At 35.3% G+C, this 16,141-nt stretch overlaps 3 protein-coding genes across 11 annotated transcripts in view; 2 read left to right on the top strand and 1 right to left on the bottom strand.

Annotated features, from left to right (window-relative positions):
• LOC147077092 (uncharacterized) overlaps positions 1–16,141 on the top strand; it is a 132,698-nt gene that overhangs the window by 28,059 nt on the left and 88,498 nt on the right. The window lies entirely within an intron of this gene.
• Positions 1–16,141, top strand: part of PAPLA1 (Phosphatidic Acid Phospholipase A1) — a 186,096-nt gene that overhangs the window by 27,358 nt on the left and 142,597 nt on the right. For 3 of the 5 annotated variants that reach the window (XM_085940715.1, XM_085940716.1, XM_085940717.1), the window contains exon 1: positions 1,604–1,739. The exons of the other annotated variants lie outside the window; for them this stretch is intronic. The gene's annotated coding sequence lies outside the window, so the exon portion shown is untranslated. Of the gene's footprint in view, positions 1–1,603; positions 1,740–16,141 lie in introns of those variants that run through there. 5 annotated transcript variants of the gene reach the window in all.
• Positions 1–16,141, bottom strand: part of LOC147077094 (uncharacterized) — an 85,468-nt gene that overhangs the window by 19,644 nt on the left and 49,683 nt on the right. The gene's annotated exons all lie outside the window — the stretch shown is intronic.

Raw genomic sequence — 16,141 nt, forward strand, 5'->3', positions numbered from 1 at the left:
TTTTTTATTCACTCATAATATGGTGACGGGCTGTGAAAAATTGTTGTACGTTTGCAGTTAGGCGTATCTCAGTTCATCGTAAGCAATGAAATTAATATGGACGAAGCATCTGGAAAAATAAATGACACTCACTTTTTTGTCAGGCCTGCCGAATGGCATAATCTGTTCTAACGCCATTACAATAAAGGTGATATTGCTATAAAGTCCCGATGCTTTTTGTCGGGTCTGCCGAATGGCATAATTCATATTTTAATATCAATATCGCTCGCTCAAATGAACATTGACACTTGAAACACTGTTATAACGCCATTACAATAAAGGTGATATTGCAATAAATTCCCGATGCGTGATATTGCATAATGGAAATTGCGAAATTTTGTCACGTGACGTCTACCTATACATGTGCGAATGTCGCTATCGCGAATTTACTTGCTAGCTACTGTACTGAGTGCGTTGTCCATTAATAATGTCAGTCAAACGTATTTGATTTCAAATTCTAATAGATTAAGTTTTTACTATTCCATTTGAGTCGTTTTTTGCGACCCGTGTTTCGCCTTTCGGAATCTTCAGGCACTGTGTACACTCACCAAAAGGCAAATACACACTGACAACGAACACTATTAACTCTATCTTCAATAACAAATCGATACAATAAAGTAAGTAAAAACTATATCACCTACCTGTTAAGTCAAGGATCCAATAAAAAAATATAAAAATCTGTTTGTGTACTGATGTACGCGTGTTAGAAGTTATACTTCTTTGGCGTAACAAAACAAAAACAAAACTTGTGTTAAACTAGATTCTTTGACTAGCTCTTAATTATCTTGTTAAATTACATACTCAAGAATAAGGACCGCTTATTGGAACGCCGTTGGTTTATTTCTATACACTTTAACTTATATTACTAACTGACGTTTAATCGTTTGTTTACGTAAGGAATTGCAAATGGCCGACAATAATAAATTCGCTGCCTAGGCAACGGAACAATTCTAAACTATAATATTATACTGTACAATCGTCACGATTGCAGTATCATACTGTGGCGTAAAGGTAGTGCGTTCGGCTGATAACCGAACAATCGCTGGTTCGAATACAATCGATTGCGTTTTTTTTCGTGTGAAAAAATAAATTATGTGTTACATGTCACTCGCCAAAAATAACAAATTTCCCAAACGCGCCAAAAGAAGCATAACTTCAAAAAAAAATATTGTATGAATACCAAAATGCAAAATATAGAAAGCTGAAAACTTCAATTGGGCCGCGGGCCGCGGGTTGGGCATGCCTAGTCTAGTGTGTACTATGTATGTCGAATCTGAACAGCCTACCTCTACCCCTCACCACTGGTAGACAGTTGCTAATCGTGATAGTTTAATTTATACGCTGTCGGTGGCAGTAAATCCATGCACTTGTACAGGCGATATTACTTTACTTATACAATTTTATACTTCTGCTGTATCGAAGCAATGAAATTTATCGTTTGCGGTAACGTTTCGGCGCAAACTTCACTCAGTTTAGTTCGACTGGCCGCCGCGTATCATTGTGTTCTTTTTTCAAAAATATATAATCATTGAAACAAACAAAAGAGTCGCGGATAACTGTCAAAATTTTAATACATACTAACTTTATACCGGCGTTTAATACATATTTTTTTATTTTGTCTTTATGGCTCTCGAAAGTGACTCGAGTAATAATTTTATGCGCCTGTGTTTTGTTTTAATTACCTAACTAATTAAAATTGTGTAGGTACTCAATAATTATTATTGACGTGTTTAAATGAATTAAATTCGAATTTTAATAATTTAGCTTTATTTTATTTATGTATTACAATATAGTAATCTGAATTTTAATAATAGTTTTAAATTAATTTGTATCAGCTATAAAATTTATTGAAATTAATTATTCAATCAATCCTTTTTATAATGCATTCCCTATGAATATTTCCCCCCAGTGTTTGTCTTTTGAGTGTTACAAATAAAAAAAATACGTGAAAGGTGATTTATTTTTTAATATTATTTATTTACAACAATGCTCAACTTTGTGATATGACAGTATTATTTTTTTAGTCGACACTGAGCAAAGAAATCTCTTCATCAATGACGATGACATATCTGTGGTGTTTTGTATTATTTTTTAAGTGTATTTTATATGAAGAATTTGAACTACCTACTTTCCATTGAAATGTTTTGTATTATTATACGTGACAGCGATTCCAGAACGTTTTTAGTAACTATAGAAACATACTACCATAGTAGAAGATGCATGTATCAAGGTTGATATTGAAACACTCGATAGGGTATATTTATATTTTCTGACTTAGCAACATGCTTGTTAGCACCACGCTTGTGTTACTTACGGACTGTCATTTGCGATTTTACGTGATTGTTATTGACTTGATGCTTACACTACATAGCATCGGCAGACGTCCACCTTAATTTTGTTCAAAATTTAATGCCAATTTAATTTTTTTGATTGATTGGGGAGGGAGGCGTAAACGAAATTAGCCATTAATCACACTTAAATCAATATTATCCATGAAATATTTCTGACGTCCTTTGCTGTATAAATAATTACATTTTTGCAGACACTGTATGTATACTGTGTACACTGGCCCGCTCTACAATTTGAGACTTTGAGAGAATTCTTTCCGGTATTTTTGTTTGTACACAAAACTGTCATATTATTATTAGTCAAAAATCGAATGTTTAAACTTTTAAATACTTATATTTTGCGATAATTCTTCGATTTGCCACCCTTCTGTGAGTGCCTCCATTCGAGGGTATACTACATAATATGTCAGTACTTTATATATTTCAATCTAATACACAGTTTGTATAATTTAATTCAATATAGATTTGAATAACATATATTTTTTTGTATTTTGCCGTCCCTTCCGAATCATGGGTTGCGCGCCCCCAACACCCCCGATTGGTGCGACCCTGATATGTGCCAGAAAAAAATATTAATAAAAGTAAGTGTTACCTTCTCGATATGGTTGTAAGAAGGTACCATTCTTTAGTGTGGAGAAATATGGGATAAACCAACACGACGTATTATTTCCAATATTTATGTCGGTGTCATAATATGCAGTAAAGTTTGTCATGTAAACGAATCGCGTATTCAATATTGGTGATATTTGAAGAGATTAAACGGGTTTTGTATAATGGCTTGCGTTTTAGGACCAGCGCATCTATTCTATACACAAGACTACTATCGGCCGCTATCGGCGGTTAACTAGTGTAGTTTATCATACGTTTGTATTGAAGTATTATAAGTATTACAATAAATTAGCCGTCTAAATTAAACAGTCAAAACTGTCTATCTCGCTCTAAAATTTATCACAACCAAGAGAAGTGCCGTCAAAACATAGTTTTCACAATTGTTTCAATAAGTGTTAATACCACCCTCGATAGCTGCCGACAGCAGTCTTGTGTATAGAATAAATGCGCTGACCGTCATTTGGTGATAACCCAAATCCGGCTACAAAATCTTTGCTTTACATTTATAATATAATTTTATTAATTTGTCCTGTGGTCTGTGTTCTGAACCGTATTTTAGTTTGCTAAAGACGTTGTCAATTTTTACTTTACAGCCTGGCCTCGTACAATATAATAATTTAATAAGTACCTTATCTAATAATATCCATATAATATTATTATATTATGTATTATGGCATAAACCTTGCGATTGTTTATATGTAAACATAATAATATATACTATTTTGTTAAGTATATATTGTAACACAAGTAGATTTTCTCAAACACGCACGAAGCCGGCGAAATAATGTAGCATGTACTTAATATTTTTGACCTTTGGTACAGTTAACTTGAGTTTGTTATTTTTTTATTATTATTTTCTCGTTTAAATAACAAAATAAGCTCACTCCGATTCAACGTAACTCACTCACAGAATGCCGATAAGATAGCCAAAACTGATTAAGTAAACAAAATCGACCAAGTGCGTAATATGTAGGTGCCTACATTTTTTTTTACTGTGGTTTACTTTGGTTACTTAGGTTTAGGACATTGCACTTTGTAATGTGTAATTTTTTTACTGTTATGTAATCGATTAATAATAAATCGGAAACTAAGTACCTACATTCAATTTGAAGATAGTGTTGCCATCAGTGTTGCCAATCGTACTATAATAATTATAGCACAATGCTATAATTTCGAATTCGCGAGAAACGTAAAATACATTTTTGAAGGATTCAAGACGAAAGATGTTACTGTACTTAGTATAGTTTTTTTTTCTGAAATACTATAATTTTTACCCTTTTCTACTATAATCAACATAGAAAAAGATGGCAACACTGGTTAGTGGTCACCATCATAATAATGCGTTGATGGAGAGGATCCAGAAGAAAATTTTCCTCTGAAGACTCCTTAACTTTCGGCTGTATGGATATTATCCGTGGCTCTATAATTAAGGCTATACCTCAGTTAAGGCATGGTCTAAAAAGATCGTGGCTAGGCGATGCGCGGATTGCGGGTCGCGGGTGCAAATAACGCATGCCGAACGAAATATAATTTGTCATATAAATCCAACATGCGTCCATTTAATGTACTGTTTATTGTTCTATTAGTAACAATAATCATACATTCATTGACATGTTTTCCTTTTCAAGTAAATCGGTAACGTTTTTAGGAATCTTTACACGATTTGAGAATTAATACCCCAGTCGCCATCACGAAACAAATTGACGTACTCACACCTCGACGTTCGCTCTCCGAATGTCAGCGAGTCCAAAATTTCGTCGCGCCTACAGTTGAAAATTATTTGCCGTTTCACTGATGTATCGTCTTAATAGTTCCACGAGACAGAGCGATAATTTTGGGTATTTAATGAACCGGAATGGCGCTCCGGTGCGTTTCGGTCCATTTCGAGCCCTGAGATACGAAAAAAAGTGAATGTTTTATTTTTCCACCGGCTGTTCTGTTTTGTCAGCCTTCTGTTTATTAATGTTCTATGTATTTCCAGCTGCAATATAATTGTTACATTTTGCGGACACAATAGGTACTATTTTTTAGACCGTTTTGTATCATTGATCAAAATTGTGCCATAAGCACCTAATTACAGCGCTCGAAATGGACTATTTTACGAACCGGAGCGTTCAATAAAGTTACGAAAATATTACTATGGTTATCTAATTGATGTGTATTTATTTATTATTACTTATTTATATATGATTTTATAAAAATAAGTGTTAGATTTTTACATTACATGGGAAATCTAGCTGAGACGGTGAAATTAACCCATAGCTTACGGGCCGCACAAAATTGTGTTTTTGCCAATTACTTTTCAAATGAAAATTAACACGTTAATTACAAAATTAATTAAAAGGGCCCGTAAGCATTGTGTTAATATATCCACGAGACGGAGCGATAATTTTAGGGATTTTACGAATCGGAATTGCGCTCCGGTCCATTTCGAGCCCAGCCTAATTACAAAAAGCCCTTTTAGCGAAAAGTCATATAACGATATAACGAACGAGTGACAGTATTGCGTACATATCTGTCGATAGAAAGGTCACCGACACATTCTCGAAATAATTAAAATCTAATTTAAATATTTATTAAAATATTAGATTTCGTAATAACTATTAATAATATGTATTATAAATTAATATATGTTAAGTCTAGTATATTATTATCAGATAGGTACCCAGCTATTTTCTTTAAAAAAATGTCCTCCAAAAATGTTCTAATACATTTTTATTATTTCATCTCTGTTCGAAGTCCATTTTTTTTTTGTTGCATCAAACCGAATATTATTTATCTTTTGTTTTGTAATAATTATCCTGCTGTTATTAAATTGATAGTAATTATGCCACGAGGGTTGCCAACCACCAATACTACCAAGTTCGATTCATTCGTTCGAGTGAATTACTTGGCATGGTCTAAAAAGATCGTGGCTAGGCGATGCGCGGATTGTGCAAATGACGCGTGCCGAACGAAATATAAGTTTATAAGGGTAAAAGTAGGTACTTCCTTAATAAATTCGTAAGGGGTTCGTTGTGTTGTTGAAGGTGTAACTATGGCGAAACCTGAGCTCGTGCCTGGCTCACCACAATAGCTCACTGTACACTGATAGGGTTACGGGAAGCCGTGTATACCGTTTTCAGAGTAAGCAAGACTGCTGTGTTGAGCTGGGTTTTGCAAGAATAGCTCACTGTGGTCTGATAAGGTTACGTGAAGCCGTGTATACCATTTTCAGACCAAGCAAGACTACTATGCTGAGTCAGGGCCAAGCTGGCCCAAAGTTTAACTGATTTGTTCAAGGCCGTGTATCGCCTTATATTGCAAACTGGGCGACCCCTTCCTCGCCGTCCAGCTGATAAGGCCTGTGCGCTTCGGTGGGGAACGCCCGATAGTGGGAACGCGCGGTGGTGGGGGCGCCCGCGTTGACTGTAGGTGACGTCCGATGTGCGAGCGAGAAAGTATTCGGAGACCCCGCGCTATAAGTTGTCATAAAAATCCAAGATGCGTCCGTTTAAAGTTATGTTTATTATTATATTCGTAATAATAGTATATTCATTGACATGTTTTCTTTTTTAAGTACATACGTAAAGTTTTTTTAGTCATCTTTACACGATTTAAGAATATTTTCATCCGACGCCATGACAAAACAAATCAACGTGCGAACACCTCGACTGTCGGTCTCCGATTGGCCACTAGTGAGAAATTTCGTCGCACCTACTGTTGAAAATTATTTGCCGTTTCACTGAAGTACGCTCGTAATTAATAATCATCAGACGGCGTATGAGTGATTTGTAATGAGTTCGCTGTGTGTATATGTTCAATTCAACTGTTAGCGAATAAATCTTTTCTATTTGAAGTCGAAACTAGGTACTTAATTTAAAACCCACGATGACCGAGCGGGTTCGGCAAAGTTACATCATCTGTTATTTGAAGTCTGAGTATGAAAAATATAAGTTGAGAAGTGGTTAACATCCATTTCTGGTAAAAACAAAAATCTGTTACCTAATGCAATGTCCACTCAATGGAGGCCTATATTATTACCCTCTTACGATCGAACATGGTGATGTCATGTAATATAAATATTATATATCATGTCACATATTCCAAAAGCCCTAAATAATTACGGGTCTTCTGCGCAGTTCCAATTTCAATAATATTATTTAGAATGGCATGACAAATGAACAACACAAATGAAATTAGCGTTGCCGTATTTCGTAGTAGACAATCAAAGTACCTACTTGTAAGGTCTTGTGAAGTTGCTCCTGGGACGCTCTTAAGTCTCAACGCAACGTTGAAAAGCGCATATCGTTCTTTACGCCACGGAATACGCCTGGTTCTGGAGACGTGGTGGGTGGTGGAGGGAAAAGCAAGTACAAGTGTACACAAACCAATAAGTAAATGTAATGGCATAACTAGCTGCCTGGTATTCTTCCCTATGAGTGCAATATGCCGTGGTGTGGGCCTTGCTATTTGATTTGCTTTGCTAATGGTTCCTCATTATTTTAATGAAGCGTTGTCAACGTATAATTTTATTAGGAGCTAATTAATGATAGCATCACTATACTATATAATATTGAGTATTCACTGGAAATAATGTATTTTGTAATTGGAATATCCGGCCTACCAGAAGATGTTATATGTGTCTCAAAATATCTCTTGTAATTTAATTATAAACATGCTTTTTAAGAGCATAACCGATCTCAAAATTCACCGCACGCCATTGGTTTGCACCCAGTTAATGAACCTAATTGGTTGAGAAAATGTTACCACCCATTTATCGTACAAAATCTGTTAAGAAAACTTCTCCGTAAGGCGGTCCAGATCTACATTAGATTGTAAAACCAATTAAAACTGTTTTTCAATGTGACTTTTATGTTGTATTTAAAAACGACACTTTGAACTTAAAAGAAAAAAATCGAATTCGACTATTGATTGTGGCAACCCTACTCTTTGTGAACACAAACCGGAAACGACGTCAGCACAGCGCGACCTTGTAAATGATTCATTTTTTTCGCAGTAGTGATTAGTACTGATTACTCTATAGGTAGTAAAACTATAATTTATTTTATTTATAGCTGACTGTACGATGTATTAACATTAATTGCCGTCATGGGTGCACAGTGCACTGCTAAGTTGTGCTCTCTGGCTGCATGGTGCCAATTGGGGTTTGACCAGGATCGTCCTGGAAAATACCCGGGGGAGACCACTGACCAGCTCAATAATTTAATGTTAATACGAAACATAGCACTTCAGTAATCAATAATTTTTCGTTGGAAAAGTTGTTCGCATTGATTTTTTACAACGTTTTTCTTAGGTCGTATTCTTATTTGTCCGGTACAAATCTTGCAATCGATTTTTAACTAACTTCCCGACTAGCTAGACATTTGAAACTTTTAAAATATATCAGAACACGATGCCAATGCATTTTTTTAAAAATACTTTTAGCCATCTTTAAGTAGAATTGAATTCATTTTCAGTTAATTCTGTTTTGTATGAAAAGTTATTTCGATACCATTATTGGTTTGTAGGGAGTCCTAGCAACTAAATTATTAAATAATATATACGTGCGTTACTATGGAAATCAATATGAAATGACATTTCATTATTCAGTATTTCTATCAAGTACAATTTATTTTCATATATTCAGCTAGTCAAGTCAAGTTTATATGAATCATCAGAAAATTTAAAAACGTTGTATATAAAAAGTTCTTTTTATCTTGTAATTATTAAAGTTATACCTACAATAAAAAAAACCTTACGACTTTATATTATACCAGTAGCGAAGGGTGGAGGTAGGCTGTTAAGATCCGCCATAAATAGTGCACTTCAAACTTAGTCAGTCACGCGTATATTGATATATAATAATATATACTTGTACAATAAAATTTACAGATGGTGTTGGTATATTTTTGGCGACATGGCATACATTGTGCACACTTCTTCATTCATAAGTACCTACTTATTTTTTGTTTTCGTTTGATTACAAATATTATTCTATCTATAAAATATCCAAAGTTATGTATGATTGAATTGCATAACTTTAAATATTTTATAGATAGACGAGTATTTTAGACTATTATCTTAATTGAATTTTAAAAACTAACCAACACCATCTGTAAATTGTAGTCTTATTTCAATGAAAACAAATACATATTATGACTGACAAAGTTTAATGTGCCACTATTTATGGCGGATTTTGACAGCCTATCTCCACCCTTTGCTACTGTTATATACCGAATTATTTTTTTTCTAATTATCCCAGAATAGTCTCATAAAATTTCGGCAACCCTAGTTGGTGTGTTGTGATCTGAATCAATGGGAACTGAAATACCTAATGGGTGTGGTGTAAAAGGCAACCGTTTTCGAGTGTGGAAGAATACGGAATAAACTTAAACACGTGCCAAGAATACGTCATTCTAAGCGTGTCCTTCGTTTTTACAACTGCTCTCGGTTCATGCACCGTCGCTTATTCAATATTGGTGTATTTGAAGATTGCAACACACTACTGCACGTCTATAATGTGTGTTTCATTTTCGTACGACGCTTACACATTCAAAATCCTGCTTCAAGATGTGGTAGTCTGAATAATGAGACTGTATTATAAGGAGCAGTTTTTAATGCTTGCAACACCAACAAAAACCAATTTATGCCAAAATCTCAAAGCATAGAACTGCGAATTTTGCTACGAATGGATTTGCAATAAGAAATGACTAGCAGCTGAGTAACCAATTTTCAGCTTCGTTTTTATAATAATTTTGGCTCTATTTGAGTGGTTTCCTATCTTATTTTCATCACGAGTAAAAAAAAATTATAGCCATTGGAGTCTACGGGCGCTCGCAGAAATGCTCAAACAGACAAAGAGTTTGGAATCCCTGCTCTATTTTATGGATTATTATGTAAAAGAACGTGTTTTCAATTAATAAAATAATATTATTTATAACGCACGATCTCTTGACCGATTAACTAAGCTCCGATTCAAATCAAATGATTTTTTTATGAGTTTCGTTTTGCGAACGGAGCACAGATGTCAATGTTGTATTTTTTTTTTTAAAAACATACCGCAAAAATGGTACCTTTTATTTTTTAAATAATTATTATGAAAAGGTATAATATGTATGGTAATGTAATTTTTACGGTCTGGTGATAAAAAAAATATTAATTGCAGATTTTTATCGTTTTTAGCACGAGTTAAGTCACGATTGTTTGATTTCGCTCAAATAACACAAGTTTGCGAACACAATGATCGATATTTTTGTGGTTTTTCGTCTTTCTTTATAGACGCCTTCCAAGAATCTGCATTGGCCGAAAAGGGTATCGTGCATTTAATAGCATTAAAGATTTGACAATTAAAAGGGCGGGGCGGGGCGCATACGATTTAAATGTTAAATTGACGACGTCTAATGACGCTGACGTTAAACTGGCAGAAAAAATGGGATGCCTCCACCAAAGGCAGGCACACATAAATATATGTTTTTTTTTCCAAATATCAAATGGCGAATGGAGATAACCGCTTTGACTTCAGATCGTTACATCAGTCAATTCTTGACTGGACACAGTGGCTTCGCTGGTAGGCTCTTTGAGCTTGGTATTGTTATCCGTTCAACATGTCCATGTGGCGGAGAAATACAGGATGCAAACCACATCCTCTGGAAATGTACTAAAATGTGGACAGAAAGAGCTGCTCTAGTCGATTCAACCAGCTATTGAGTCGGGCCATCGGGCCGTCCGACCTGGTCGCCACAAAGCCCAATTTTATAGCTTTAAAAAAAAGCGTCTTACTGCGGACGTGAAGGTCTCTTCGCATGGTTTTTGTATATTGTACTTGTTGTAATTTAATATACCATTCAATTCATATATTTGTGTAAGTTCTCCACCCACTTCTCTCTCATGGCCCAAAGCTTACTTGACATCGTGACGACCTCAGTCATGGGTTTCTGCTCCTGAGACATTACCAGGCTTAAAAAACTGCTGATGCTTCACACCCAAAAGTAGGGCCTCGTATTACCCTCGATTATTACCTCGGTAGGCAGGTCATGCGTTGCATAGCGGCAGCGAATGAAGAAACGAATACAAATGTTATAACGTTTATTGGCGGTTTTCCATGAAGCAAACAATACAGACAGAACAACTATTGTAATACATCATTGTAACAGCGTTTTATTGCATGGGTAATATTCTCACAAGGGTGCCTCCAAGCCCGTGCCACCACTCTTTGAGAAAAGGTTTCTTGGAAATCCTCTAATCATCAGTAAATGTAAATTTAATGATGTTTACTGTATTTGTCTGTTTAATGTCACTGCATGTAAGACAGTCTCTCACTGATGAACAGCCCTTGTGGTAACAAGGTGTTGATTCTACGCTCCGCCTTATGGACCCTTATCAGCCGTCGAAAATACTAATCTTGATATATCAGGATTAGACAATTATGTCTTCCTTTTTTGATTGCAATCCCAGTTATCTATGTAGACATGCATCAGAATTGATTTTTCCTTACTTATTTAATTAGGAGAATTTTTGCTAGAAGGCAATGATAATAATCATTGTCATTCATTGTATTGTAAAGCTTTGCTTCCGTGTTGCTTGGAAGGTTTATACAGGATGCTTTTTAATCCATATTATAGTATAGACTTATACAGTGTATATTTGAGTCGCTTAGAATCATAACTCACATATTCCAAAATCAAGTTTTGAGATAATCGCTAAAAACCAACAGGGCACTATTTTTTGTAATTAGAAGAACAGTATTGAACTCCCTAGAATATTAATGAGTGAGAGAGTCGAATAACTTTTTTTTTTTTAAATATATATACCTAATACTCATAACGTTGCAGACATACAGCATACTATGAGAAATAGAGCTCCCCGATTGGTTAGGAAGGCGTTGGTGACAAAACTATATTCTTTGAAATATACGACATATTACACCAACAATGAACTTTGTCAACGATTTTCACATGGTTTAAATTGACTTTTAATACTCAACTATGTTTCGGTATATAGATTAATTCATTTAGAATCACTTGGCATATTTAACTAAAAAACGACAAAATTGCAATATGTGAGTTATGATTCTAAGCGACTCATTTATATATGCATAGTTGACGCGATGATTTTTATTTACCTATAGACGGTGATGTGATGCTCTACCAATTAAATTGACTGGGCTATACTTGGCTAGATTATATTCATTTATTTTCTTATACTTATATCTTATACCATCAGGTGAGATCCAAACGGATATAGATCCATTTTATTTTCAATTTGATCATCACAATTATCATCTGGGCCCAAATCAAACGATGAGAGTAAATATTCTCCTGACTACTTACATTATACTGGTAAAGGCATGCGCACGGAAAAATGGTTTAGCGGATTCATTTTATATAAAAAATATCCATAATATTTTTTTTTAAGTTTTAAGGCTATACCTCAGTTGAGGCATGGTCTAAAAATATCGTGGCTAGGCGATGCGCGGATTGCGGGTCGCGGGTGTAAATGACGCTTGCCGAACGAAATATAATTTGTCATATAAATCCAACATGCGTCCATTTAATACTTTGGACGCGGAAGACGCACACGGCGCGTAATGACCAGGCGGCCGATCGATGTAATTAACGTGCATTTTAAAGGGGGCAATTAAAATCTCATTATCCATTCAGCAGCGAATGCGTTAATGTTCTGTTTATTGTTCTATTAGTAACAATAATAATATATTCATCGACACGTTTTCTTTTTCAAGTAAATGGGTAACGTTTTTAGTCATCTTTACATGATTTAAGAATTAATACCCCGTCGCCATCACGAAACAGATTGACGTATTGACACTTCGACGTTCGCTCTCAGACTGCCAGCGAGTCCAAAATTTCGTCGCGCCTATAGTTGAAAATTATATGCCGTTTCACTGATGTATCGTCTTCCTGGCACATCCCTTATACCCAAACACGCATTTTGAGTCTAGCGATAAACACCTGGCCTGCAGGTATAACTAATGGTGTACGCCCACCGGTTGTTGCAAGCTGTCACATTCGCAAATGGTTATGTGCTGTAACACAATCACTGATAATCTTGTAATTACCTTTTAATTATCACATTTAAATAACACGTTAATTATATCTAATGGCCAACGACTCCAAACGCGCCAGTCGCGGTGTTAGCACTAAATGAGTTAATGGTCATTATTTTTAGGATCGTTAGTGTCCAGTTATGTCGTCCGCGATGTGTTGTCTTTTAAAAATATGCGTTTTTAGTCTAAATAAATTTAGCCGTGCGCAGTGGAATGTTATAGTTTAACAAAGAATCAACCTCGAGATTCCCGTATATAATTGAATTAATTATTCACCCCAGAAGAGGTTATTCGATTTTAGTACCTATTGAAGAAATATTTGACCTATATTTTTGCTGAAATATTAAGACACGTAAACCTCGATATTCTGTCTGAAAACTCCAATGACATTATTAATGGACAACGCACTCCGTACAGTAGCTAGCAAGTAAATTCGCGCATAGTGACATTCGCAAATGCATAGGTAGACGTCACGTGACAAAATTTCGCAATTTCCATTATGCGATATCACGCATTGGGAATTTATATAAATATCACCTTTATTGTAATGGCGTTAGAACAGTGTTTCTAGTGTTGACGTTCATTTGAGCGAACGATATTGATATTAAAATATGAATTATGCCATTCGGCAGATCCGACAAAAGGCATCGGGAATTTATAGCAATATCGACTTTAATGTAATGGCGTTAGAACAGATTATGCCATTCGGCAGACCCGGCAAAAAAGTGAGTGTCATTTTTTTCCAGATGCTTCGTCTATATTAATGTCATTGGAAAACTCAAACTTAAAATCAATGTGACTGTCATTTATTTGTGCCGTGTTTATCCTAAATTTATTACTGCAATATAAAACCAAGAAACTACCAACTCCGTGTATTATTCAACACTGCCCGATCACACCATGTCACTCGCTAATTGAGCAACCTTCGACACGGGGGTAAGAACAACACATACGTTCATCCCCCCCCCCCCACGATAAACATAATCGAATTTTTGCTGTAAATGGACGTGGGACAGTGTCAGGTTAGAGCAGCGCTTCTCAAAGATGCGATGATCACGATTCACAGTCCTTGACTTGTTTGACCTTTAGACACAGTTTTTCCTTTTTGTCTGTCTTTTCAATTATTGACTATTCTGTGGCCTGCCAGGCGTCAAGTTTCGATAATGACTCTCTCATTGTAAAATCAATCGACCTGTTTTCAAGTGTATAGATTACGTTTTTTCAGTACAGACTTCGAAGTTTTTTTTTGTGTTTTTTTTTTAAATACAATTTTTCCGAGGCGTTGACTTCCACTGTTTGTCATATCACCTTTTCTCCTTTTTATAGTATTTTATTTTATATTGTTTTTATATCCATTTCTTTTATACCTATATTCATTCCAGTCTAAGTGTTGTAAAAACATTAATTAACTTCGTAGCAATTAGATAAGACATGTATAGCTTAGTGGTGAGGCACATGGGCGCGAATCCCGGGGAGTGCAGATTTGAATCCTGCTGTGTGTCGTATTGTATACATTTCGGTAGACGGAGCTGAGGCACATGAACTGACGGCCATACAAAATAAATCCGAATTCCTAACAAAATAATCGTATAAATACAATAGGTGACAAGTCACCTTTGATACAAATTCTAAACTCAAAACTTGAATATTCAGACGACATAATATGGTTCTGTCTATTTTTACCACGTTTTTATTAGGTCGTATTCTTGTTTGTCCGGTACAGATTTTTTCTTGTGTGTCCAAGATTTGTATTAGGCGATTGAAGATTTTTAACTAACATCCCGACTAGCTAGACATTTGAAACTTTTAGAATATATCAGCACACGACGAAAATGTATTCTTTTAATACTTTTAGCCATTTTTAAGCAGAATTGAATTCATCTTCAGTTAATTCTGTTTTGTATGGAAAGTTATTATTATTATGCCATTCGGCAGACCCGACAAAAAAGTGAGTGTCATTTTTTTCCAGATGCTTCGTCAATATTAATGTCATTGCGGTCAGCGCATCTATTCTATACACAAGACTGCTATCGGAAGCTATCGAACACTTATTGAAACAATAATTGTGTAAAATATGTTTTAACGGCACCTACACAAGTGGGCGCTAGGTGTATAAAGGTTGACTATCCCTGCTTTACATAATCGACTAGTATGGACCCTTGCCACTTTGCTAAACGCTACATCCTTCGAAATTTTCATTATAAAACCAGTTTACAAACTTAACGACTGACTTTATGTATATTTACGTATTTAGCTATGCATATATAACTACAACTTACATGTTTTTTTATCATTAGATTTTTTTATGCATACAGAGGTCGTGATTTGCTTATTCCAAATTAGTTGAATCGGCATTCGTTCGGTCTTCGTTTAGAATAAAATATATTCGCGTCGAAAATACAACACCTGTTGAGGCTATACCTCAGTTGAGGCATGGTCTAAAAAGATTGTGGCTAAAGCTTCAATTACATTGAGCTTCTTTGCAAGCTGTTTGTTGGCGAATTTATAATCTGCCTGTAAAGTCGCCCAGTGTAATCATCGAACATGTTAGCTTGTTCGATGATTACACTGGGCGACTTTACAGGCAGATTATAAATTCGCCAACAAACAGGTCGTAAAGAAGCTCAATGTAATTGACGCTTAAGCGATGCGGGGATTGCGAGTCGCGGGTGCAAATGACGCATGTCGACCGAAATATGATTTGTCATATAAATCCAACATGCGTCCATTTAATGTTCTGTTTATTAGTAACAATAATAATATATTCATCGACACGTTTTCTTTTTCAAGTAAATGGGTAACGTTTTTAGTCATCTTTACACGATTTAAGAATTAATACACCCGTCGCCATCACGAAACAGATTGACGTATTCACACCTGGATGTTCGTTCTCCGAATGCCAGCGAGTCAAAATTTCGTCGCGCCTATAGTTGAAAATTATTTGCCGTTTCACTGATGTATCGTCTTAATAATATCGATATCGTCACGATATCTACTGAATTATTGAGAAAAACGTACCGTTTTGAGATGTATAATTTAACGATAACTGTATTATGATTGGTATAAAAGATTTCGAGGCCCTCTTTTAAATCTTCCGTCG

This window comes from Rhyacophila brunnea, unplaced genomic scaffold, assembly GCF_057557595.1.
Source record: "Rhyacophila brunnea isolate RB1 unplaced genomic scaffold, BYU_Rbru_1.0 scaffold_13, whole genome shotgun sequence".
NCBI lineage: Eukaryota > Metazoa > Arthropoda > Insecta > Trichoptera > Rhyacophilidae > Rhyacophila > Rhyacophila brunnea.